General features: G+C 44.7%; 2 long non-coding RNA genes across 2 annotated transcripts in view; both read right to left on the bottom strand.

Moving 5' to 3' along the window:
* Positions 1–5,971, bottom strand: part of LOC128351501 (uncharacterized) — a 41,177-nt gene extending 35,206 nt beyond the window's left edge. Inside the window, exon 1 of the long non-coding RNA XR_008319807.1 lies at positions 5,915–5,971. This is a non-coding gene — a long non-coding RNA (uncharacterized LOC128351501). The remainder of the gene's footprint in view (positions 1–5,914) is intronic.
* Positions 5,972–21,972: 16,001 nt separating this feature from the next.
* Positions 21,973–23,635, bottom strand: LOC128351683 (uncharacterized). The gene is made up of 2 exons (XR_008319974.1): positions 23,532–23,635; positions 21,973–23,425 (listed from the first exon to the last, which is right to left on the bottom strand). It is a non-coding gene; the product is annotated as an uncharacterized LOC128351683 (long non-coding RNA).
* Between the last annotated feature and the right edge of the window lie 2,399 nt (positions 23,636–26,034).

The following is a 26,034-nucleotide window of genomic DNA, read 5'->3' as shown; positions in this document are numbered from 1 at the left end:
GCCACTGGCGGCTCAGCCAGTCTGCCTGAATGTTGGCGAGACCGCTCAGGTGCTCTGCCATGATCGACTCTAGATGTAGTTCCGCCCAACCGAACAGCAGGTCTGATTCTCGCATTAAGGCTCTGGATCTGGTGCCCCCCTGATGATTCACGTGGGCTTTTGCAGTCACATTGTTGGTCCTTATGAGGACCTGCCTCCCCTCCACTAAATTCTGAAACTGGAGGAGAGCCAGACGGACAGCCTTCAATTCTAGCCAGTTTATGTTGTGCCTCAGATCCTCCTCTGACCACAATCCCTGGGCATGATACATGGAACAATGAGCTCCCCAGCCGGACAGACTCGCGTCCGAAGTGACCACCAGTTTGGTTGGTGAGTCCAAGGACAGCCCTTTCTCCAGCGCTGGTGAGAGCCACCACCGAAGCGAGGCCTTGACCTTGCGACTCAGCTTTACCAATAATTGTCTCTTTTCCATAATTGCAGATTGAAAAGGAAGAATAGCCCACTGAAGGACCCTGGAGTGCCATCTTGCCCAAGGCGTGCACTCTAGCGAGGCTATCATCATCCCCATGATCTGGGCGAGAAGCATGAGAGGGCATTTGCGTTTGTGAAGCAGCGGCGCAATGGCTGAGGACAGTTTTTCTCTGCGTTCCGGTGTTAGAGACACCGTGGCTGTCTGAGTATTGAACACCGCCCCCAGGTGATGGAGGACCTGGGACGGTTGTAAGTGGCTTTTCTGATGGTTTATAACAAAACCATGCTCCCCCAAAATCTGGACCGTCTGTCGAACATCCCTGGTAGCTCGTGCCCAAGAAGCCGATCTGAGAAGTAAGTCGTCAAGATACGGATGACAATGTATCCCCTGAAGGCGAATATGGGCAATGACTGCCACCATCAATTTCGTAAATGCGCGTGGCGCTGAGGATAGCCCGAATGGGAGGGTCCTGTACTGATACTGCTTGTGGTTGAATGCGAATCTCAGGAAACGTCGATAAGCAGGATGAATTGGCACATAAAGGTATGCCTTGGATAGGTCGATGGACGCCAAAAAATCACCTGGTCATACCGCGGCCTTGATTGACTTCAGTGACTCCATCCGAAAGGATCTTTTCCTGACATATCGGTTGACACGCTTCAGATCTAGAATCGCTCGCCATGAGCCATCTTTCTTTGGAACTAAGAAGATCAAGGAAAAGACTCCTGCACATGATTCTGTCAATGGCACAGGTTCTATCGCTTGAATCTCCAGAAGATGTTGGATGGCCTGATCCATCAGTAAGCGTTTCGACCGAACCCTGGATGTTGGCGTGACCAAATAAAAATCGGGAGGAGGCATCACAAAGTCTATAGTGTAACCCTGATGAACGGTACGGAGGACCCATTGGTCGGAAGATGTTACTCCCCAGGTCTCTGAAAAACTTAAAAGCCTGCCTCCCACCGGAATCGTATCATTGCTTACGATTTTGTGGAGCAGTGGCGTTGGAGGAGCCTTGGGATTGGAATCTGTTTCCTCTACCACGGTTGTTCCAGGGTTGACGCCAGGCGGGTCTGAATGACTGGCCTCTGTACTCTCTGGCGTTGTCTGTGTATGGACCTCCTGGAGGGCGACCAAAGGATCTGTTGGGACGAAAGGGGAATTGAGATGAGGCGGAGAAATTTCCACGAAAGGACCTCCTAAATTCTCTACGACCACCCGGCATAGCCTTCTTCTTATCCTTGGTATCGATTAGAAGGGGTTCCAGAGATTCCCCGAATAATTTTGCGCCCAAGAAAGGCGTAGCAGCCAATGTGACTTTGGACTTAGAGTGCACATGCCAATTTTTGAGCCACAATCCCCTTCGAATTGCAATACCCGCGGCCATAGCCCTGGATGCATGTTGAATGCAATCCAGGGACGAATCTGCCATAAGAGCAGTAGCTTTAGCCAGCTTATTCACCCCTTGACGGAGAACCACATTTTCAGGAGGTATGAGTTTAATCAACTCCTTAGTCCAAAGGACAGATGCCCTGGCAAAGATTGAATTGGTTGCTGCCGCTCTGATAACGGAGGCAGAAGCCTCGTGAGTCTTGCGGAGTAGGTGATCTGCTTTTTTGTCCTCAGGAAGCTTCAGGTGTTCCTCGCCTTTCTTGCTTAACAAGGCGCCTGACACCAGTTGCGCCACTGGAGCATTGACCACAGGAACTGCTAGAATAGACATAATCTCGTTAGGTAGGTTATACAATTTTTTAGGAATAGACAAAGTAGGCTTTGAGGAGTTAGGAACGCCCCATTCTGCCAACATGACATCCTTGAATAAGGTAGGAAAAGGTACTGTAGCCGCCGAGGCAGCCACTGAGGGAAAAACCTCTTGGTCCAGGCTGGATGTAGTCGCCACACCAGTTTCTGGGGCTACATCCTTAATGGCTCTTTTTGCTTTTGTCAAGAGGACCTCATATTCAGATAAAGAAAAAAGCCGAGTCGAGCTGGGCTTTTCTGTGGGTGCCTGTTCATCCGATAATTCACCTTCCTCTTTCTCAGACTTAGAAGAATACGTGTCTGAGGACATGGGATCAGACGGACATGTGCCCCCTAATGGAGGTTGCTGTGGTTGCTGCGGTGGAGCCAGTCTAGAAACCACTACAGGCAAGGTTGATACCGGGATCACCGGTAAGTTATCAGGCACAGATGGCATAGGATTGGGCACGTTTATTGGCCTCCTAGAAACCTTGACAGGTACCTCCCCCGAAGAGGATGATGACCTGGGCTGCTTCCTCTTACGAAGAAATCTCTGTCGTTTTTGCAGGAACTTCTCCTTCTCCCCATGAGGGATGGCCCGCCTAGCAGGGCTGGAGTCGGGAGAGGAGGAAAATGAAGGGCGTCTAGCATGCCCTCGTCTTGTGAGAGTTACGGAAGCCACAGGGACAGTAGAAGTAGCTCCCAACAAAGGATTGATCACTGACAGGCATTGTTTCATGATGAAATCCCCCAGCCATTGAGCCACGTCAGGCGAAATATGCATTCCCTCCAAAGCACTGCTAGCAGGAAGGGTAGGAACACCCCCTGCTGGATTCATAGGTAAATTGTGCTCCATAGGCAGTGCGGGGTGGACTGAAGTGATCGGAGCCATATTTGCTGCTGAGGGCAACAACGGACCCGCTGGTGGGTCATGTAAATACATCGGACCCCGAGGGGGGTCGTTGGCACCAACATTGCCACTATCGGGCATCAGGGGCACTGATACATCAGTAACTGCATTCTTCCCCTGGTTAGCTGTAAGTTTTAAAACGACAGGAGAGGCTTTTTTGGCAGCCGGGGCTGCACTTAAAATGGCCGCCTGCACTTTATCGGGCGGGGAAATGACAGGCTGTTGGTGACGAACCGCCTGTAACTGCAGTCGCTCACTGAGGGGAGTACCCGGAGCGAGCTTGCGCTTCGTTCGCCTCTTTGTGCCCTCATCCTTGAGGTGCTTGGTCTTTTTTGCAGCCTTTTTTGGGGGAACGGTAGCGACAGCACTTTCCCCAGCCGAAAGAGAAGCTCCGATAGAAGCCCCGATCGGCAAGGCTGAGGCTCCCGACTGCAAAGCCGTTGGCTCGGGAGGAATAAGGGCAGTAAGTGGCAGTGCCATGGGATCCTTGCTCTGAGATTCTGACAGGGGTCCCTCAGAGAGAGAGTCCTTCAAATGGTCCCCAACCTGGGACGCTTCCATCGCTCACACGCGAAATTAAATTATTAACAAAACAAAAAACGATTTAAATGGCGGACTCCCTTCCCCTCCTTGCACACAGAAAAAAGAGGGAAGGTTGAAAGAAGTAGAAACTAGCCTGAACAGCCTGAAAATCGGAAGAGTTAGGGAACTCTCGAAGCAACAGCACAGTCTAAGAGCAAGACAGGACTGGAACAGGGGAGTTGACTGACAGTTGCCTGACTATATATATGCTGAGCCTGAAATTTTATTGGTCCTGTCTAGAGCATGCAGAGGCTGACAAACCCGTCAAGTTAGGATGACCTCCCTATACCATAGAAAAACTATTCAACACCAATGAAAGAAAGCAGGCCTACAAGAAAGAACAAGTCAAGAACCGAGCAGAAAAATGGAGAAATAAGCCCCTGCATGGTCAATATTTGCACAATATAAGTGGAAAATCAGACATCACCAAGACCTGGCAATGGCTTAAGAATGGCAACTTGAAGAAAGAAACAGAGGGTTTAATACTGGCTGCACAAGAACAGGCAATAAGAACAAATGCAATAAGAGCAAAAGTAGAAAAGTCAACAACAAACAGCAAGTGCCGCCTTTGTAAAGAAGCAGATGAAACCGTGGACCACCTAATCAGCTGTTGTAAAAAGATCGCACAGACTGACTACAAACAAAGGCATGACAAAGTAGCAGGGATAATACACTGGAACATCTGCAAAAAATACAAGCTACCTGTAGCCAAAAATTGGTGGGACCATCAAATTGAAGAAGTAGTAGAAAATGAAGATGTAAAAATATTATGGGACTTCCGACTACAAACAGACAAACATCTGCCACACAATACACCAGATATAACCATAGTTGAGAAGAAAGAAAAACAAGTGAAAATAATCGACATAGCAATACCAGGGGATAGCAGAATAGAAGAAAAAGAAATAGAAAAAATCACCAAATACAAAGATCTACAAATTGAAATTGAAAGGCTGTGGCAGAAAAAGACCCAAATAATCCCAGTGGTAATTGGCGCCCTGGGTGCAGTTCCAAAAGACCTTGAAGAGCACCTCAACACCATAGGGGCCACAGAAATCACCATCAGCCAATTACAAAAAGCAGCTTTACTGGGAACAGCCTATATTCTGTGACGATATCTATAACTATCGACAATAAAATTCAGCCATCCCAGGTCCTTGGGAAGGACTCGATGTCTGGATAAAACAAACCAGTCAATAACACCTGTCTGACTGTGTAAACAAGAAATAATAATTCAATTTCTATACCACCCTTCCAAAAATGGCTCAGGGCAGTTTACACAGAAAAATAATAAATAAATAAGATGGATCCCTGTCCCCAAAGGGCTCACAATTTAAAAGAAACATAAGATCAACACCAGCAACATTCATTGAAGGTATCGCGCTGGGGGTGGATAGGGCCAGTTACTCTCCCCCTGCTAAATAAAGAGAATCACCATGTTAAAAGGTGCCTCTTTGCCAAGTTAGCAGGGGTGTAACTCATGCATGTTGAGGCACTTCACATGAGCGGTGTGAAGCACCTTGTGGTGGTTTGCAGGGAGAGCAGGCTTAGCTTGCTCTCCCCAAAGATGATCAAACATGTAGTCTGGGGTGGCCAGATTGGCTGCCCACACAACTTCCAGCTCCATCATAGAGCCGGTGGGGGCTGCAGGGACTGGGGACCACACAGCCCCCAGAAGCTCTAGGATGTACACAGGGCATCCTGGGGAAGTTCCACAAGTGTGTGGGGCATCCTGAGGAGACTCCCGGGACCAGGAGGCCTGTTTCAGTCTCCCAGCAGGGGTCTTCTTGTGTCTCTCCATGGACCCACAAGCCTGGTGGTTCTCACATTGGGGTAGACCTGCAAGCCTGGTGGTTCTCATGTTGGGAGGAAACCGGGCTGGGCTCCCCAGTTTCCCCCCATTGTGAGAATAGCCTCAGAGACACCAATAAAATAGTATAAATACAAGAACAGGTTTCCTATTATAAAAGGCTGCAAAAATTTAACAACAACAACAAAACAACCCAAAACCAGTACAGGAACAAGTGTTGGAAAGTTAAGTTGGCAAGAGTACAAAATTCAAAATACAAAACAAGCTTGCTAGGTTCTTGCAAGGCCTAGCAGGTTCCAGTAGGACCAACTCCCCTACTGCTACCTTCCCTAGCAGTTTCAGCCCAACTCTGCTCGTGTTCCAGCCTCCCAGCTCACACAATTCTCAGCAGTTCACTCACATGCACACACAAAACTCTTATCCAACAGCCCTTCTCCTCTTGGCTGCTCAACCCTCCCTTATATCCAGTTCCTGAGGGATACATTTAACCAATCAGGGAGTTTCTTCCCTCAGGCGGCCAGAACCTTCTGTCTCTGCCTGGAGGCAACCAATCATAACACATTGTAACCTTCCCTCCAAAACTCTACAGCAGGCAACATTTACCTCAGGCCTGGCTGTTAGAGGTTGCTACCTTTTAACCCCTGCAGAACCTGGAGGGGACACAGAACAAACTGAAAAACAAACCATAAGACGTAATGGGAAGGAGTGATTCCTTGCAATATAACAGAAAATACGGGAGTCAACTTGTGTAATCTAAGAGTTGTGTCTCAGCCTCCTTTCAAAGATTTGCAAAAGATCCCAAGATGCAGCTGTCAGACTGCATGCTGCTTCATTGGCATTTGGCAACCCTCTCAAAATATTGTTGCTGCAAGTTACCATTTGATTGGCCACAGCCAAGATGGACCTGTAGTCACTATCATGATCAACAAAATAATAACCATGTATATAAAAAAAGGAATAGCAGTTTGTTACTGTTTCAAACATTTCATTTCTTCATGACTGCATATTAAAGGATGTTGAAAAGCCACCATGTGGCAAGGAAGGATAGGGAACATCCAGCTCCAGGTATGAATTGGCCCTTCGCCTGGTTAACCAGGCTTTCAAATCACTGCAGGAAATTTAGGCAGGACAGGGAAGGCAGACACAGAGATTGAGGACTGGGTGGGAATAAAGGCACTTGAAAGTTACCTAGATAGCCAGACAAGGCCCCAAAACTGGTTGTCACCTGGGCCAGATTAGGAAGCATTTCTATCCAGACCAGAACAGGGACAACCTATAAACTGCCTGGGAAGGTGGACTATGGTGAAACCTGGGAGGACAGTACAACTATTCCAGCCTTCTCCCATACCTGCCAACATGTCCCTATTTTCCCATTCACCTGAATGGGAATATAGGGACATGTTGGCGGGTATGTGTTCCCCATGGCCTCGGGGGGGAAAGCATCCCATATGATTGCCCATCCAAGTTTGGAGAGGTGCTCACAAGACCTTGCTCCAGATCTTGCCATTTTTTGGATGTTAGATTGACTTCTACTCAGAGCAAGGCCTTTTTTGTAGTGTCCCAACAACTTTGTTTTGCCCTTCACTGAGAGATCTACTTGTCTTCCCTGTTTTACCTCCCTTCAGAAGCAAGTGAAGATCTTTTTTATTCTGCCAGGCTTTTGGGAACCAGGTTTTATGTATAAATTTTCTGCTTTTGCTTTACTTCTTCTTTAAGCTGAATTTTCTATATTTGTTTATAGGAAATTTTAATGAATTTTTGTTGGCTTTAATTCCTGTTTGTAGCCACTTTGAGAATATTACACTTCGTAAACAAATATCAGTGGCTCCCCATAAGAGGCAGCAAAACACAGTGCAGGGGAAGGCCCTTGGCACTGCCCCTAGCTGCGCCAGGCAATAAGAGCCACTTGGATTCAAGGCCAGACTGGGGGCACTGAGAGGGTGGTGGAATGTATGTGGGGAGGGTGCCAGGTTTTGAGCAGAATGGGTACTTAAGAGTGGGAGTATTCATTGCTGCAGAGTGCGGCGGGGGGGCACACGGGCGCCCCATGGGTGAGGCGCACCGGGAATATGCCCTGTTGCCCTGTGGGCCAGTCCGAGCCTCCTTGGATTCCCTTTAAAACAGATCTGGGTAATGTCAAATATGGAGAAAATATGCACGCAGCTATGTTGCAGACATATTGCTAAACCATACATTAAATAAAAACAAGCAACATGCGCTAATTGAAGCCAGGCTGTTCAATATCTTTCAGTATTGGATTTAACCTGGGCACTTATTGGCTTCTTTATATAGAGAGGGGCTGTCCAATTGTGCTTCATTTCATTCAACTTCTGAAGGAGGAGTCGGATACACTAAACAAGATCTTCACTTGAACTGGGGAGCCATTTATCTCAAGTATTAAAGTTCCAGCTACTTGTGACCATGCAGCACTGATCATTTAAATCCCCAATGGTTCCTCAGAGGGAATGAAGCGTGGCACGCGGCGACTAATGCATCCCTGGTGGTGCATTATTTTTAGCTCTTGTTTGGATTTGCTGAAGCTTCTAAGAGTCGCTTGGCAAAGTAAGGTCCCAAGGCAGAAATCTTAAAGATAAGTGAGTGCCACTGACAAGCGAATCCAGTCATACCTCCTGGGAAAAAGCTGGCATAGCTCTCTCATTTTGCCAAGTTTAGAAAATATACCAGCCGTGAAGGGAAGAGAGGAAGAAATGCTCAAGATTGGCGAAGGCACAGGGTCATGCTCAAGGCTGTGTGTCCTCCATGCTTTTTAGATGTCAGTATCTGTTACATAATTAAAATGCAGCACTAAGGTAACCAGACTCCCCAAGGAGGCATGTAGGGCACAGAAGCTCCACCCCTAATGATTGGAAATCTTATGCAGCTAATCTTGAGATTTCAACAAGCATTTTCTTACTCACTTTTAAGCATATCTCCACAATCATAAGGGCTTGATACTTGACCTTTTAAAAATAATGTGATCAGGTAGGGGAGGAGTTGTAGCTCAGTAGCAGTGCACATGCTTTGTATGCCGAAGATCCCAGGTTCAACTCCTGGCATTTCCAGGTAGGGCTAGGAAAGATTTATGGAGAGCCACTACCAGTCAGTATATGCACTACTGAGCTAGATAGACCAGTTTCCTGACTCAGTGTACAGCATCTTCATAACTTCTGTGCCGAAGACCAGGTCCTCTGCATTTGCTCAGAATCCTGGCATACTCCCCTCAGCACAAAAAAATATCAGCAAAAATGGTGGCTGACATGATTAGGGACACAGAGTGACTTGTGGGGCTACTGCTGCAAAGACAGAAGTAGTGGCAAGACTGGAGAGATTGGGTCAGGTGGTAGAGCTATGAACGCTACTGTAATGAGCGTCTTTCCATTTTTGTGAATAGGGGAAGTGCAGTAACACTTCTAGCGCTACCACCCAATCTCTGCTGCTGCTTCCGTCTCTGCAGCAGTGGATCTACAAACCCTACCATCTACATAGGGCTTGTGTAGCATGTCAGCTACTAATTTCCTTTGTGAAAGCTGCTTGTAGATTTTAAATAAGAGCGAATTACAATCACATAAATTCAGCATAATATAATAAAAGCCCAACTGTACTTGAGTAGAGAAAGCCCTGTCTTTGACCACCATTTTAATGGTAGCCAGCCAAATGGTAGCCTGTTCAAAGGGAAGCTTTTGAACAGAGAATGACAAAAACTGCCTTGCCTTCTCATTTGCTCCATTGTCTGATATTCAGAGATATACTGCCTCTGAACTTGGAAGTTCCATTTGGGTATAGCTATAGTTAGACCTATCCTACAGGATTTTTAAAAATCCTTTTAAAAGCCATCTAAGCTAGTGGTCAGGGTAAATTTGATATATGCAGGCATTATTTTTGTGAAAAACTATACACAGAAAAATGATCAGGTTGTCATGTAACAATAGCAGATCATTGAAACATGGTTGTCAGATCCACCTATCCTGTAATAAATTCAGGGTGGTCTCAATTTTCCAAGGTATGGAGCTTTTAAGCACTAACAAAATGTATATTACAAACACTAATGTAAATAGTACGCACTTAAGCATTTTTCAGAAAGCATGCTTGAGCTGCAGAATCACATCCCTGGGTCAAGGATTTTTCTCTTTTGGCCACAATCAGCAACAAAACCTTTACTTCTGAGCCAAACTCCTAGTGCTAATTGCTTACTAATTTGTTTAAAGTGAGTTTTTGTAGCTGCAGAAAATAATGTACCTTAGAAACGGACTCTGCTTAGATCTTGTGCCAATCGTGAGGGAAAGAACATGTAAGTGATGCAAAGAACAGGATTTGAAAAATTGCCTTTGTCATTCAAGGGAAAGAGCTGGATTGATCTGAATGCTCATTTGGTCTGAAAAATCTCCTTCACAGCATTCTGAAGCACAGCACTGGTACTTAAGAGCCTGCTCACACATGGCTGTTCACAATTGTCGTGGGAGAGTCAGCTCCCACACAGAGGCACCGTGGGCCAGCTTGGATGATGTGTCCAACTAGCCCCAGCCATGACTAAAGACACACACATGCATCCGCCTCATTCCCTCCCAGCACCCCATTCTACTTTTCATAACTGCATGGGGGTGGTTCATCCAAACAGCCTTCTCACATGTGATTGAGGTAGAGAGGCAGCCTTGAAGTAGCAAGCATGAATTATCCCCTTTGCTAAGCAGCACTCACCTTGGTTTACATTTGGATACATGACTACATGTAAGCACTATGCTATGTGCTACAAGATATTCCCCTTAGGGCAGGGATCCTGGGCCCCCAGATGTTATTGGACTTCAACTCCCATAATCCACAACCAATGGCCACTGGGGCTTGGGATTATGGGAGTTGAAGTCCACTAACATCTGGGGGCCCAACGTTGAGGATCCCTGCCTTAGGGGATGGGATTGTAGCTCAGTGGTAACTCACTTCCAGACTGTAGCTCACTTCTTGGCATCTCCAGTTAGGGCTGGGAAAGACTGCTGCCTAAAATCTTGGAGAGCTGCTGCCAGTCAGTGTAGACAATATTGGACCAACGCTCTGCCTCTATATAAGGTGGCTTCCTATGTTCCTATGAGTTAAATACTACATTTGGTATTAATACTACAGTAGCATTTAAACTATGTGCAAGGGGGCAGTTCAGATGAACCTCCTCTTTGCATGATTATGAAAAGCAGGATGGCACACTGGGAGGAGGAGCAAGATGTGGGCTTTCACAACCCTAGTCATGTGGAGGGTAAGGCTGGCCAGATGTTTCGTCCTACCCAGCACCATGTGAACCAACACCAGTCTGCCACTGGCAGCATGGGAGTGGGAGCAGTGCTGGGTAATGCATATTCCCCATGCCAGTCTGGAGCGGCTTTGTAGACCCCGGAAACTCTCACCATCAAACCATGCACTGAAAGGTTAAGGTATGAAATCTGGATTTTAGATTACTTATGGAAGGAAAATTTTGTTTATAAAGAAGTGTTAAACTGAATTGTATGGGAAACCTAAGAGCCCTTTCTCACAATCCATAAGAAAGTCTTGGGGCATGCAGGGAGGGAGGCTGTATAACCTTACCTCCCCTGCAGACGACTGCCCCATCCGTGCTGGGCACACAGATCACACGCCCACCCGGACTCCAGCTCTCCCTGGCAGCAGGAGAGGGTCTGGGTGGGGACACATCACCCCTCCCCCCAGAAATCCCATAATGTACTGCACAAGTGTGTGGTGCATTATGGGTATACCCCCTACACTGGCTGGGAGCTCCGGAGTATCCCACGGGGTTGGCAGACACTGAACAACATGAGGCTAAGAGAGTGTGTGCTCCTTTAACTTCATTTTGGAGGTGGGCTCCAGAGGCCACCATGTTTGCCACCATGTTGCAGCCGGTAGCCACCCAGCTCCTGACAGTTCACCTGTGCAGCAAAGGTTGGGCTAAGGCAGCTAAGCCCAATCTTTCCTGCAGGTGTGAACAGACAGTCTGGTTCAAAGTCACCTTGGAGTGGAAGAGAAAGACTTCCCTGCTAGCATTAAAATATCCTAAAAGATTCACTTTTGATATCAAGACTAAATCACAAAAGATACCTGTAAATATCCTAAAAATCTGTAATGGCCATTAGCTATGCAAATAAAACTACTTTAGATATCCTTAAAAAAAAATCCCACAGCTTTTTTTTTTAGGTCAGACTAATATTTCCTTGTTGAATGAATTATTCTCATCCTTTCCATGGGAGAGTCCACGGTGCATTTGGCAACTGCCTTCTTCCTCTTTTGTTAGTTGTACCAATCCAAACAAGAAACAGCAAGGTTGCTATGGCAACACCCAGAGGTTGCCACTAATAGCAAATAGCAAACGTGGTGAGCACTATTTGTAGGCAATCCATGATTCAAAATGTTTGTTGAACTATTCTGCATAACAGATTAATAGAAATCAAAGTGACAGTAACAAACAAGGCATTAAGAGTTAAGAGGCATTATGCCATTTGCTGCAGACAATTTCCACAGACCTAATTTGGTTGTTCATTTGTTTTATGTTTCTACTCAAAGATATCTTTTTTCTCATTTCAGCTGATGTAATATTATATATATAAACACACACACACACACACACACACATATTTGTATTTTGTGCGTAGCTGTTTGTGCTGATTTGTATATTATGGCACGTTTCTTGTTTAGAAGTACACTGTGCATTTACGAACTGTAGAAGCCTACAGAAAGAGAAAACCACTGCTATAGGAACTGCCATAAAGCCTGAAATGAATAACATTTATATTTTAATATGGTCGGGGCACAAATCATAACCTTATCTGACTTTAAGCCTTTCTACCAGTTTCAGCATCAGACTCAACAGGTATGAACTCACTACAATATATTTCCTATTCTGCTAATGACATGTTCAGATTGCATCAAGCCACTTAGAACTTTGAAGAAATAGTTGGAAAAGAGAGATATTAATTGCTTCAATAATAATCTATATTGTAGTGTACTAAAAAACTTAGCCGTAAAGCCTCTGGTACTGATTGGCTGAGCAGCACAGAGGTGCCAGAGGGGCAGGTAACCAAGTGTCCGGCTCTTACGTTACACCCTGAACATCTGGCTGAGCAACTCAGTGGTGCCACGAGAGTAGTCATGTAGGGCTTTGTCCAGCCCCAGCCACCCTACTCCCTGTTGGGGAAGAGTGACTGAAGCATGAGTCGTGTGATGCACAAGAACAGAGGTTTACCTGCCTCCCCCCTAACAACTTCCCACTGGAAATTACCTCTCCCCACAGTTATTTGCCCTGGTAGCAACTGTCTGCAAGAGTACTGGTCAGGAGAAGTGATAGCCCCCATGTAGGAAAAGGTAATATTTATGTGATTTAAAAACCCATTACCTTTGAGTTATATACTGAATGCATCATCGCCATCACTGATGCCACTTTCATCATCATGTATAGCACATATAAACTAATGAAATCACTTTACATATGTTAGTAATAGTCACACCAGCCCTGTAAGCAGTCTAGTGGGTGGCATTGTTACCAGCCATGCTTATTCTACCCGGCTCCCAAGAGCCTCCCTGTTTGCAGTTGCATCTCCAGGCTTGGAGATTGCACTTTGGATATGCTCAGGAGATGTGAGCTCTCAGTTAATAGTACACCTGGGGACAGGTCACTTAGTGGGCAGTGGGTTAGTCACCCCTAGATTTGGCTACAAACAAAGCAAATTGGAATGGGGATCAGATCCACGCCACCTCCCTATGTGGGGATTCCAGCTAAGTAGACTTTAGAGTTAACTATAGCGAGTTAAGGCATCCAAGGTCACTTTAAACTTAGAGTGAACCACCTCGCTCCCCTCCCTCCTTTCACAGGAGATTGGAACACACTAATGAGCAAATTATGCCAAGCAGGAAGAAACATAGATAAGATGGTGAAGTAATGTTCTCCCCACCACAAGGGAGAAGAGTCAGTGACGTAGATCTAGAGGTGTACCCATTGAAACTATTGATAGGATTACTGGAGAGCCCATTCCAACACAGATATTATTTTATGCACCTGCACACTCTGATTTTCATCACAAACAGCCTTACTTGTAAAAGGCACATCCCCGTTGTTACGCCAGGAAAAGAGTGATCAGACACAATGCATTCCACGCAGATCCACCCAGACAATTCTAGACAGCAAAGCATGGCAGTAGGAATGTGCCCCAAGGCATGTTTTGGAATAAGTATCCCCAGTTCCATGACTCCTTGTGCTCCTTTGGTCTTGCCACCTGGGATTCCATTGCAACGTGCACTCTCTTGTGCTCTACTCAGGATTCCATTCAGCCACCTTTGTGCCCCCTCATATGCTATATTTGCCCCTGCTAACTGGGCAAAGAGGCACCTTTTACTGTGGTGATTCTCTTTATTTAGCAGGGGGAGAGTAACTGGCCCTATCCACCCCCAGCACAGTACTTCTGTGTCTATCTTGTTTTTTGTTTTTAGAATGTGAGCCCTTTGGGGACAGGGAGCCATCTTATTTATTTATTATTTCTCTGTGTAAACCGCCCTGAGCCATTTTTGGAAGGGCGGTGTAGAAATCGAATTATTAATAATAATAATAATAATAATAATAATAATAATAATAATAATAATATTTGGGACCCCACTGAGCATTCCATATGCTCTCCTGCAACCTACAAAGAGCTTGAAATCACTACCTGGATTGGTCCTTGTACCAATCCATCCAGCTTGCCTCGTACCTATAGGAAGCTGGATCCACAGAGAAGCCATTCCCTTGGACATCCTTCCTTATACTAACCATTGCATCCTTCCTGCTTCCTGTCACACTGAGGAGCAAGATTCTGCAGCCCAGAAATCTTGTCATTGAGATCAGGTGAATATGAGCCTTGGCCACTCCTTGGACCCCGAAACTATCTCTGCTCCCCTTTCTTAAATCCCACCCCATCTCTCTCTCCCTCGAGTCCCTTTCTCTTGCCTGCATGGGAAACTTACACAATTAGACCTTACAGTAAAATGCCTCATTGCAGTTGGTTTATTTAGAAATGTACTTTCGTGCTCTTTAAGACAGAAACACCTCATTGTAGTCAGTCTGCTTAGTAACGTATTTTATTACTTTAACTGCACCATTCTCTTCCTGTACCACCACTCTCTCAAATAAATTCTGTCTGATCTATGATCATAATAAAGTTTATCTATCTCAAATAAATTCCTATTTTAATTTTGAAACTATCCCTGTCTCAAATCCAGTCATTTCTTGAGTCCAAACATTCGCACAAATTAGAACTGGTGGAGCTGACCCCTTTAACAGCTAATCCACACAGCCCGAATATTGGGGGTGCTGACCAATCACCCCTGGGCCAGTTCCATTAACAGCATCTTTGGCATCATCAAAAGCTCCTTTTGCCTGTGAAAGAAGAGTTGCACTCAAACATGGGATACCTCTGTGAGTAGGAAGACATTTTGCACAACTGCAACTTGAGTGGAAGGAGATGGGCAACAGCATGGCCCTGAGCCAACAGTTTGGATGCCATCTGCTACTATTAACTCTCTTGTTATTTATGCAACCCAGTTGCTGATATTATTGTAAAATCATAGGGGGCTTTGTAGGCCATCTAGTCCAGCCCTCTCTTTTATAAAGAAAACCTAGAGCTAGAGCTTCCTCAAGAGAGAGCTGCCCAGACCTCCAGAAAGGAAGAGCACAGCCCCACCTGGGTAATTGTTCCTATTGCCAAACTGATCTTACAGTCAAGAAGTTTCTCCTAATGTCCAATGTACATGGATCTAATACAGGTTTTTAGAAAGTGAGACCCTGTCTCCCCCGAATCAGAAATGAGCTGATGTGGGAGGCTGTTTGACAAGGCAGAGGGGTGGAAGGTTACTTCTGCACCACAAAGCAGTTCTAAAAAAGACAATCAAGTAAAGAACATCTCTTTATTTTTTCCTCTTAGTAGGGGAAAGAAATGGGGTGCACAGGGGGACCTAATCAGAGCGAGGGCTAAACATGATCCCTGTTTTTGGTGTCCCCAGTGTGCCCAAGAGACCATTTCATATTGTGCCAGCAATGGGCAAGGAACATATTTAGTTTTCCTCTCCACAATATTCTGGATTGCAATCGATTATTACTGGGTGACATTGGGAAGGCTACCTTGTGCAGTCTTCTGTTGACACTAAGGACCCGCCAGGGCTGCTGTGCAACTTTTGCAGCAGCCCTGATGCTATGCTGCCAGGGCTCTCCTTGAAGTTGTGGAGCGGCCCTGGTGGGCCCTTAGCTTCGATGGAGGGCTGTGCAAGATGTCACCCATTAATATTTTGGCACGTAAAACTTTGTGACTGAAACAGCCCCATTTTCACACTGTTCATTTCTGGGTCACACTTGAGGTGATGCCACAGTGTGACAAGGCTGCCTTATATACTGAAAACACAGACAAAAACTGGAACTGGAACCTGATGTTCTTCTCAGCCACCTGGATCATTCCCAGATACTGGTATATGGACACACTAATATACAGAGATATTTCGATGCCATTCCCTCTCCATAAACAACAAGAATCTCTCCTTGCCAGGCTCCTTCCCCTCTCTCATGCTCTCAGGGGAATATTTATTTCTCAGCGGGTAGAATTATTATGTTTGACTTGGCAGCACCGCAGCAGTATCACATGGGCTTCTAATGAAGGCCCAGAGTGCTGTTACTATTGTTGGTAGCTGGTTATGTCATCCAAATGGTCTCACATGTCAGAAGCAGGTGTCTCCGCTGCTGTTATAAATAAAATAATTTTCAGCCTGGCTCTTGATTTAAAATGAAAGGAGCAGCAATCAGCCTCAGATCTCCTCCCTTCACAAAAGCATGCCAGCAAAGCAGAAACCAGTAACAAGCTATAGATGTTAATACAGCAGGGAAGGAAGTCTGTTTCAAAGTCAACTATCATTAAGAGCCATGTAGAAAAAAATTATATTGAGAAAGGTTTATGTTTAGTGGTAATTCTATGATGTATGAGGGAAAACATTGATGCACCCAGTGATATCTCAGTGATGTCATGATGCTGCCTCTGATGCAATGATGCCATTGGTCATCAGTGAGTGAAATCACATGGGCCATGCAATAAATAAGATCTGACTGTAAGATGACATCACTGAGAGCAAATCAGGACGATTGAGAGTAATAGTCTCATGCGCAGAGGCCAAAACCAAGCCACCACCAAGTGGGAGGCTTGGTAAAAGAGGGAAGAGTGTGCACACTTTTGCTATGGACTGCGCTGGGGGCAGGGCGGCACGGGCAGCATGCTTGGTGGTAAGAAGACCTTTTTACTACCTCTCATGCCACCCCTTTACCACCTTTCACAGGACCCAGCGCCCCCCACCCCTATACTTGTAAAGGGGCATTCTCACCAGATTCTCCTTTACAAGTATTAGCCGCTGAGCCGGTTCGGTCAATTGGACTGGACCAGCTGGCCAGTTCAACTGAACCAGTTCGGCAGGACATGGTTCAGCTCAAATTCAAATTTGAGCCAAACCATGAATTTTGGTTTGGGCACACCCCTATCTATTTGCACAATTTGTTAAGGTTTTGCTCCTCATGGGAAGGGGCAATAAACTACAAGCAACCGAAGCCCTGCCCACAAGCACTTTGGTTTAGTCACACCACTCTGATTTCTAAGATTTCAGAGATCCACACACTCCCAAGAATGTTTTCAAAGCCATAGGGGCTAGAAACCTTCCTTTGAGAGAGAGAGAGAGAGAGAGAGAGAGAGAGAGAGAGAGAGAGAGAGAGTCCCAGCATGCTGAATTTCACATTTGACATATTCTGACTCTTCCTTGCACTTCTGTGGAATCACAGCATACATGCAGGCCTGGCTGCACTTTGTCCATTCCTACTGTATGTTGGTACATATTCTGTGGAGTTGGGGAAATCTGAGACACACTATTAATGGAGGAAACAAGCAAGTTTAAAGGGCAGGGCCATATCTGGGGCATTGTGAGGGGAAAGATGGCAGCCACTGGAAAGAGCTCCAACACGCCTTTTCAACTTTAAAATCTTTTTTTAAAAACCAAAGAGAAAACTCCAAATTCAAGTAAGATTTTGATCAAGATTTTGTGTAAATCTTGATCAAAATCTCAGTCTTGTCTGCAAGATCTTCTATACCAATTTATAGAGCTGGTAGCATAGCATAATATAAAAGAACAATTAACATATAAAGCTGAGAAACTATGTGAAATCCCTAGGCTCATTCAGCTGTGATTCAGCTAGAATCATGCATGCATGACTTTTGAGCGTTTGTATCCCTTTAATGAACTCAAACAACATACATTGGGTATCCTCTCTATCCTGATAAAGGACTCTGTCAATTAAGTTAGCACCAGCAACCCTATTGACCACTAGGGGCATTAGGGAATAGAGATAGTGAGTAAGGGATTCTCCTCTGACCATGCTAGCTCTGTCCTGATTCCCCTTTGTTAGACTGATAGAGTCAGGTTTCATACTCTCACCTGACAGAAAGACTTCTGTCTTCTTCTGCTTCTCCAATCCTGATGAAGTAAGCAGCTAAGCACATCACTTTCTAATGATCTGATGTATTTCCTAAATAAACTACTTTACCTAGAACTTTAACTCCATGTCTTCAGGCAAAATTAATTAGCAGTGTTCTTCTTACTTGTGCACTTCTGCTGCAAGTGGGGTAGATAAACAATCTATCCCTACAAACTCAAACAGAAATAACTATCTCTACGGATGTGGATTGAGGTTCATTGGAATAGTTGGTCTTTGTTTTCCTTCCACCCATACCCAAGATTCTATGGTTCCAAGGATAAAGCTAGATGTTATAGGAGACAAGGATCTGCCACCATGTAAAAACATGTGACATGACACCATCAAGTCATACATTTTCCCATATCCACCACAGCCAGCCAATGTTCTGAGACGGGGCACAAAAACACAGTGGAATGACATCATGTTATAATTGTTACAAGGATAAAAATTTGGAGAGGCATCTTTGATAATGTCTGGGTCCACCCTCAAATTATGCATTTTATCTATAAAGCAATCAACCTCACTTCTTTCATTGTACTAATGAAAAAGGAAGATGTGTTATTCAGTTGTAAGTCACATGGGGTCTTTAACTGCTCCAATAAACCTTTCTGATGACCCTCAGGAGAACTGGCACACAGACTTTTCATATATGTCATCTGCGGGTTGTTATCTTTGCAGAGAATTTAAGCTCTTCATTGTTTTAATTGAATGGTGGGAGGTACTATTCATTAAGGGCAGGAAGCATATTTCATTCTTCAACACAGTCTGATGGGATTCACACTGTGATTATTACAATGTTGTAGTAGTAGTTTTGGACCCAGTGCTTGGGGAAGGTCTTCTGCGAAAGACCCATTGAAACAGGGAGCTGTGCAACAGTAAGTGCTAAACAGACATGAAAGATATTGGACGCTATCTGGCCTCCTGTTTACCCTAAGTCAGTGATCAGTATGAAAGTTAACTTTGCTGATGATCTCTTCATAAGATTCTTCTAACTATGGGTCAGTTGGGACAATATCTCACTAGTCCATAAGTTTAGGAATGTGCCCATTGGGACATCCTTCACAAAATTCCTGACACCCTCTCAGCATGTCCCTTTAGTGTGTGTGTGTGTGTGTGTGTGTGTGTGTGTGTGAGAGAGAGAGAGAGAGAGAGAGAGTTTATTCAACTGAATGGCCCCTTTGGGCCATTCCAATCAACAGCCACCCTGTGTGTTAAAGGGAAATGCCAGGAGGGTGTCAGGACATCTGCACTCTTGCCACGTCCCCTTCCTCATTGAATGGGCCAGTGGGGTATTGTCTGCACCAGCCACATATAAACGAACTTCTTGTTTTAATGTATTTATTTTATTCATTCATTGGTTTAAGCTGCTGTTATCAGAGGGCCCCTGCCCCGCCCACTGCCCCACAAGATAACCAGGAGTCCTATGAATCCATAGAAATCCAAAAGAGTGCTCTGTTTGGACAGTGTACATTCTGGACAATTTAATAAGAAGTATGTGAACTCTTATCTCCAAAGAAATGAGCAATAGCAGCCTACTATGGGGGATAAATTACAAACCTTTATAAAAGAGCTGAACTCTGCTGTCTTTGAAAGCACTAGGAATAGTCACATGGACGTCAATAAATACAGCAACATCCCTTAATGTGTATTTCTTTGTCTGGAAACAGACTGGGCTGGCCCTTTCCCCCCCAGATCTATTATTAGATAAACAAAACCATTTCCCCCCTATATATTTCTCTAGAAGGATAGCTTCCAGGAGATAGAAGCAGATGAAAATGGAAATTAATCCTCAGCTTCATTTCTTAGCTGGCCTTTTTTAGAAGCTTAAGCATACCAAGAAGCGATTTGCATTCCAGTGGCTGAGTACAGAAGTGGCATTGTGTATAACAATGGAGAGGTGTTGATTCAGTACTGGAGTTTTCATTCCTTCCATTTCTCTCTTCCATTTCTTTCTCTAGGAAGTTGGATCCTAGTGTATAAAAAGAGAGACATCCTCCCACCACCACCATGTAGTCCCCATTAACATGCCCAAGTCAGGAATTAGGGTTGTGTGGATCGATTTTAATCGATTTGACTCTAATCTGGCTGATTCGAGAGATTTGAATTTGAATTGAATCCAATTCGGAGTCTAATAGAATCAGCCTGATTTGAATTGAATCAATCTGAATTGATTGGACCTGTATGGGGGAGGAAGGAGGAGGAGAACCTCCTTTCAGCATTATTATTTTTTTAAAGGAAGAGTGGCCAGGGTGCCAGGAAATTACCTTTGATGTGCAGAGCCTGCATGGTGTGGGGAGGTGGCGACCCAACCCACCATACCCCTGTGGCCTGCCGGATGCTGCTTTTAAAAACAAGAGGCATGGAGGCACCTTTGAACCGCTCCTGGGAGCAGTAACTGCAGAGTGCACAGCGGTGGGGAGGAGACGGTGACCGGCCCTGCTATCCCGCTCTGCAGCCCCTCAGCCACTCACACAGGGCTATCCCTTTAAATGGCCTCCACATGCATGTAAGAAGGCCATTTGAAGGGATAACCCAGTGGTTTTTCCGCTAGAACACTGGTGTTTGGGTGCAAAAAACCAACAACAACCAGTGTTCTAGCGAAAAGAAAACTGGTCTATTCCTTCAAATGGCTTTCCCGCACATCCATGGAAGCCATTTAAAGGGATAGCCCTGTTTGAGCTGCTGGTGGGCTGTGGGGAGGGATGATGTGTTGGGTCGCCACTTCCCTGCTGCTGCACGCACAGCAGTTATCGCTCCCAAAAGCAGTTCAAAGGTGCCTCCACACTACTTGTTTTTAAAAGCAGCAGCTGACAAGCCACAGAGGGATGTTGGGTCAGTTTGCCACCTCCCACCACCACCACACATACTGGTGGTCTGGATTTCACACATATATTTTCATCTAGTAGGAACCTGCATGTGTGAAGGAGCTATCACCAGTCCAACAGAATTAGGGATGTGCAGAACCGGTGAGCTTTGACTGCTCGAACTGGACCAGCTCCCCCCAAAGAGGTGATGCAATTTGCATGGTGACGCTAATGAGCTCCACGCATGAGTAGAGGATAAGACTGAGCCATCCATCAGCCCGTGGGATGGATTCTGGCAGGGCCAAGAGGGGCTGCTGTGGCAGAACCACCACCACAGCCAGTAAGGTCCCTCTTGCTGCTGCCCTGAACCCGCTTTTAAGTAGGGAATCCCCTTTTGTTTGTAAAGGGGAATCCTTACTGGATCCCCTTTACAAGCAAGACACTTGAACCGGGTTGACAGTATGAACTGAACCACCGGCCAGTTCTAATGAACAAGTTCACAGATCGGCAGTTTGGTTCAAATTCAGTTCTAATTCAAACCAAGCCTCTGCTGCTGGTTCCATGCACACCCCTAAAGAGAATTAGAAGTGCTACATTAGAGGCATCTTCAAATGTGAGATTCAAGAGGTGAGGGCACACAGCTGCCAACAAATTATTTGATGACAAGAATGTCTGTCTTCCTTTTTCTAGGCCAATGGGAGGAAGTGGACTATTGTATGAGCAGTCCCAGTTCTGTTTTGATTGAGGACAGTGGCTGAAAACCTGAAATCTGAAAACCTGAAACCCTACCTAGGGGCCTGTGACAAGCCTCCAAAACCTGTGAATTGGCAACTCTAAAGAGGACTTCCATGTTACCTCTGATCACAAATATAAAACCTGTCAGAGGCAGTACAAGCAATAACCTGTAAAATAAGCAAATGACAATAATTCAGGCTACAGCATCTCCCCTCGCTGGTGGGAAAAGCAATGAGTGGTGAAATGCTCAATTCAATCAAACTCTTATGAGTACAAGAACTGATATGGACTTGGCAACCATAATTTAATTGTGCCCTAGACTTCCCCTGAGTACTCTAAACACACACTTATTATTTCAAATGTATATATTGGCATTCCATATATGTCCAAGATGGTATACAACATAAACATGTAAACACAATATAATAATAATAATAATCTTTATTACGGTCATTGACCAGCACAGACAATATAATAAAAACAATTCAAATTAATACAATGATGAGATAGCAGCAGTAAAAATCCAACCCACGTCACTACTACAAAAATATACAATACTAGTCCAGAGGATCAGAAGGCTAGAACTATCATAACAAAATATAAACTGGTTCAAACATAAATTTCTTAGCCGCATAGCAGAAGGCCTACCAAGAGGAAGAGGAATGCACCGCCCTAGGAAGAGCATTCCATAATCTGGGTGCAGCAGTTGAAGAAGCCCTCTCCCAGGTTCCCCCCAGCCACACCAGTGGGATGTGACAATCTCCCCAGCATAACCGAAAGCATGGTCAGGCTCATATGTGTAGAAGTGGGCTTTTAGATACTCTGCTCTTGAATCATTTAAGGCTTTAAATGGCATTACCACCAGTATCTTGAATTGACCCAGCAGCAAACTGGAGGGGAGTCACATGCTCCCAAAAACTAGCCCCAGTCAGAGTGGCTGCCATATTTTGGAACAACTATGGCTTCTGGAGAATCTTCCAGGGCAGCTCCAGACTGGGTGCATTGCAGTTGTCCAATTGGGATGCAATTAGGCCTGTGTGACCCTAGCCAGAACAGTTCTGGCCATGTCCACCATCTAGGCTTCCAGGAGCACAGCTGGGTCCAGGAGCACACTCAAACCTCAAACCTGAGTTTCAAGAAGGCAACCCCATCCTAGAGAGACTGAAACACTGTCCTAAGTTCTTCTACTGACTTATTCCTAGATCAACCCCTCTACTGACAGAGAGTACTTTGATCTTGTCGGGATTAAGCTTGTTTGTTCACCCACATCTAGTCTTATAGTCCTAATGCATCGATTTAGCATGCCAATGCCTTCACTGGAACCCACCGGAAATAGAGCTGTGTGTTGTCTGATGACACCACATGCCAAATCCTGAGGTTTCCCGGGAATGATACCCACATTTTAGAAAAACGGGGTTCTTACCCTCCACACAGATTAAGAATGAGTTTTTTAATTTGGGGGGGGGGTATTTTAACCCCTTTTGATTTTATTCAACAGATAATTTTGCAGGGCTTACCAGGAAAAGGAAGGAAGGGAGAAGAAAAACAAGTCCAAATTACCTTTTTACAGACAGTCTGCAGTACAACCAAAATAATTTTTCAGGCCCTCCTGTGGTGCAGTTCACCTGGTGCTCAGATAATTTGTTAATCAGTTCAGGTGTCACTCACTGCTAGCCTGTGCAGAGAGTAATTTGAAGCAGCAGGGTGTGTAGGCTTAACCCTCTCATTGCTCTTCTACTGCAAGCTTTCACCCTCCAGTTGCTCCCCTTCTCCAGAGTTCCAGACATGTGTTTACTAGAGTTGTGCATCAGATTGGACTGATAATCAGGTCTGAAGTGAAGTAGTCCCAATTGGGGTATTTTCATGGGAAATGGATCTGGTGAAAAATATACCTGATATCAGTAGTCAGATTCAGTAGACAGATTCAGGCACAATCATATTTGTATCATATCAAATAGTATCAGAGGGTGTGGAGGGCTTACCTTTTAATGAAGATCCTGCTTCTCTGAAGAAATTGCCTGGGCAATTTCTGGGCAGCAGCTGTAGCAATGTTTCAAATTGCCACTTTCCCACTCTGGTCTCAGCCTAAAATTAAACAGGAAAAAGATGCATCATGATATTGTTTCCTTTTCTGATGCATTATATAAGGTGAGACCAAGGAGGGAAGGGTGGCAATTTGAAACAGTACTACTGTGGCTGCCCAGAAGGCAGAGAGAAACCAGATATTTTGTTGGGGAGTGTGTGCGTGCACACACGCACAGCCACTTTGAAGACACAAAATGCAACAACTTTGCTGAAACTAAGCAGGTCTGGATCTACTCATTGCTTGCACCATGAGAGACCTCCCGGAAACCCCTTGTATGCTGCTTGAGCTGCATAGTGGAAGAAAGAAGGAAGATAAAGTAGTAAACAAACAAGTCACCCCTTTGGTTTCCTCCTGGTTTTGGTGCACTCAGTGTACAGGAGCTGAGACCTTTCAGATCCTCTCCCAAAAACTGTCCTTTCCTCCTCCTATTTAATTACATTCATAACAATGAGAACATATGGGAGACTGCAGGTATTTCTTATCTTACAGTGATTTTTTAAAAAAAGAGCATATAGGGCCACTCTGAGGAAAATTCTGTTTTCTTTATCAGAGTAATGTCAGGGGAGGATTCCTCTACTTTAGGAACTCAGACATATTGAACTGCTTTTGTAAGCTTCAGCTCTTTGATTCGAGAACACATCTGCACTACCACTGTTGACATTTATAAACAAATGGGCTCTGGCCACAGTGCAGCTGTTGTGGAATCCCACTGTTCATGGGAGACCTGGAGAATTTCCAAGTTCTTATCCATCCGTAGATGGGGGCGGGGGGTGGTGGATTCCAGAATGTAAATCAAGACATGTAGCAAAGGGAAGATGCGTTTTCATTCTAGACAGAGATAATGTCCCTATTCCCTTTTGAGAGCTCATTATAAAACAACAACAGACAACAATAACAAATAGTTACTAGAAATTGAAATTCCAGTAAGCACCCAGTTCGAGGAACCATTCTGTGTAATTTGAAAGCCTGCCCACCAAATTGTTGGTGATTAGTTCTAAATTAAGACTGAGCAAAAACTACTCAGGGTTGTTTTTTGAAAACCTCTTCGCTTGCGCTGAAAAACTTAGCAAGTTTCCCCCTTCTGATAACACTTCTTACTAAAATCTTAATTTCACTGAAATTAACCGTCCTTAACTACATTGTTGCTCTTTGATTGACTAACTATACAGTGACATAATCATACAAGATGTGATCCCTGATTGGGGGGATCACTCAGGTAACTCATTTAGGCAGAGGAGTACCTAGGGGAAATAGCGCCTAGGGCAAGCACTGAAATTGCGCCCCCTGTCCAAACATCTGACATCCATCTTTCAGATACCTTTACCATAATATCAGCTGAAAAATGCAAGTCAAGTTTGTTAATCTTTTAATATTTCAAGAACTATTTAGCAGTGGACATCGCCAGACCAAACAATGCTGGAAAACTACAAATTTCAGTATGCTGGGGCTCATGAATACCCAAATACTATGTGGAGATGTACTTGGAAAACTAAACAGACGTGCCTGTCTAATTCTCTATTATGCATTGTAGCATCACTATTACATAAGTTTTAAAAATAAATGGAAAATTTGACTTTTCCCAGATAATCTGAAAATAATTAAAGGATATGCAGAGTAAACTGTGTCACTGCTTGGAATATATTCTAGTATTTCAGAAAGACAGTTACAATGAGAGAAAGAGAGCAAGTAACTCCCAGTGGACCTTAATACTAAGGATTTCACACTGATTCAATGACAAACTCACCATTAATAGCCATATTATTAAGACATCACATTTAACTCACTTATCACAAGAAGCAAAGTAAGAGCAAATGAATACAATCCTAACTCATAAACTTTAGCCCATTATTCACAAGCCCTGATTCTCTGTACATAGTGCCAAACTGAATATGTGTACAGTGACTTATATTATATTAATTTTTATTAATTTTTTTTAACCTGTAGTCCCTTTGGGGGCCTTCCTAAAAGCCGTGGGGGGGGGGTCTGCAAAGGTTCCTCCCCGCTGCTGGCCTCTAGGGCTTCGCATGGACAAATTTGAGCATGTGCAGTGGCCATTATTTAAAATAATTTTATTTAAATGGCCACTGAAAACAAAATGGCCACTGCACATGCTCAGATGGCCTCTGCGAGGCCTGGCCTAGGCCCTCATAGAGGCCATTTGAGCATGTGATGTGGCCATTTTGTCTTCGGCTGCCATTTTCAAAAACATTTTAATTTTTAAATAGGCACCCACCTTCAAGTGGTGTTTGGGGCACGTGCCCTGCCTGCCCTACCCTAGATACGCCCCTGCATCTAGGAAGAATGGAATAGCAGTAGTAAAGAGAAGTAATGACATGGAACAGCATGGAAAAAAGCTTTCTGCTCACCAACATTTCTAGTCTCAACCATGGGCATCTGCA

This window comes from Hemicordylus capensis, chromosome 3, assembly GCF_027244095.1.
Source record: "Hemicordylus capensis ecotype Gifberg chromosome 3, rHemCap1.1.pri, whole genome shotgun sequence".
NCBI lineage: Eukaryota > Metazoa > Chordata > Lepidosauria > Squamata > Cordylidae > Hemicordylus > Hemicordylus capensis.
This window is presented reverse-complemented; position numbering and strand designations above follow the sequence as displayed.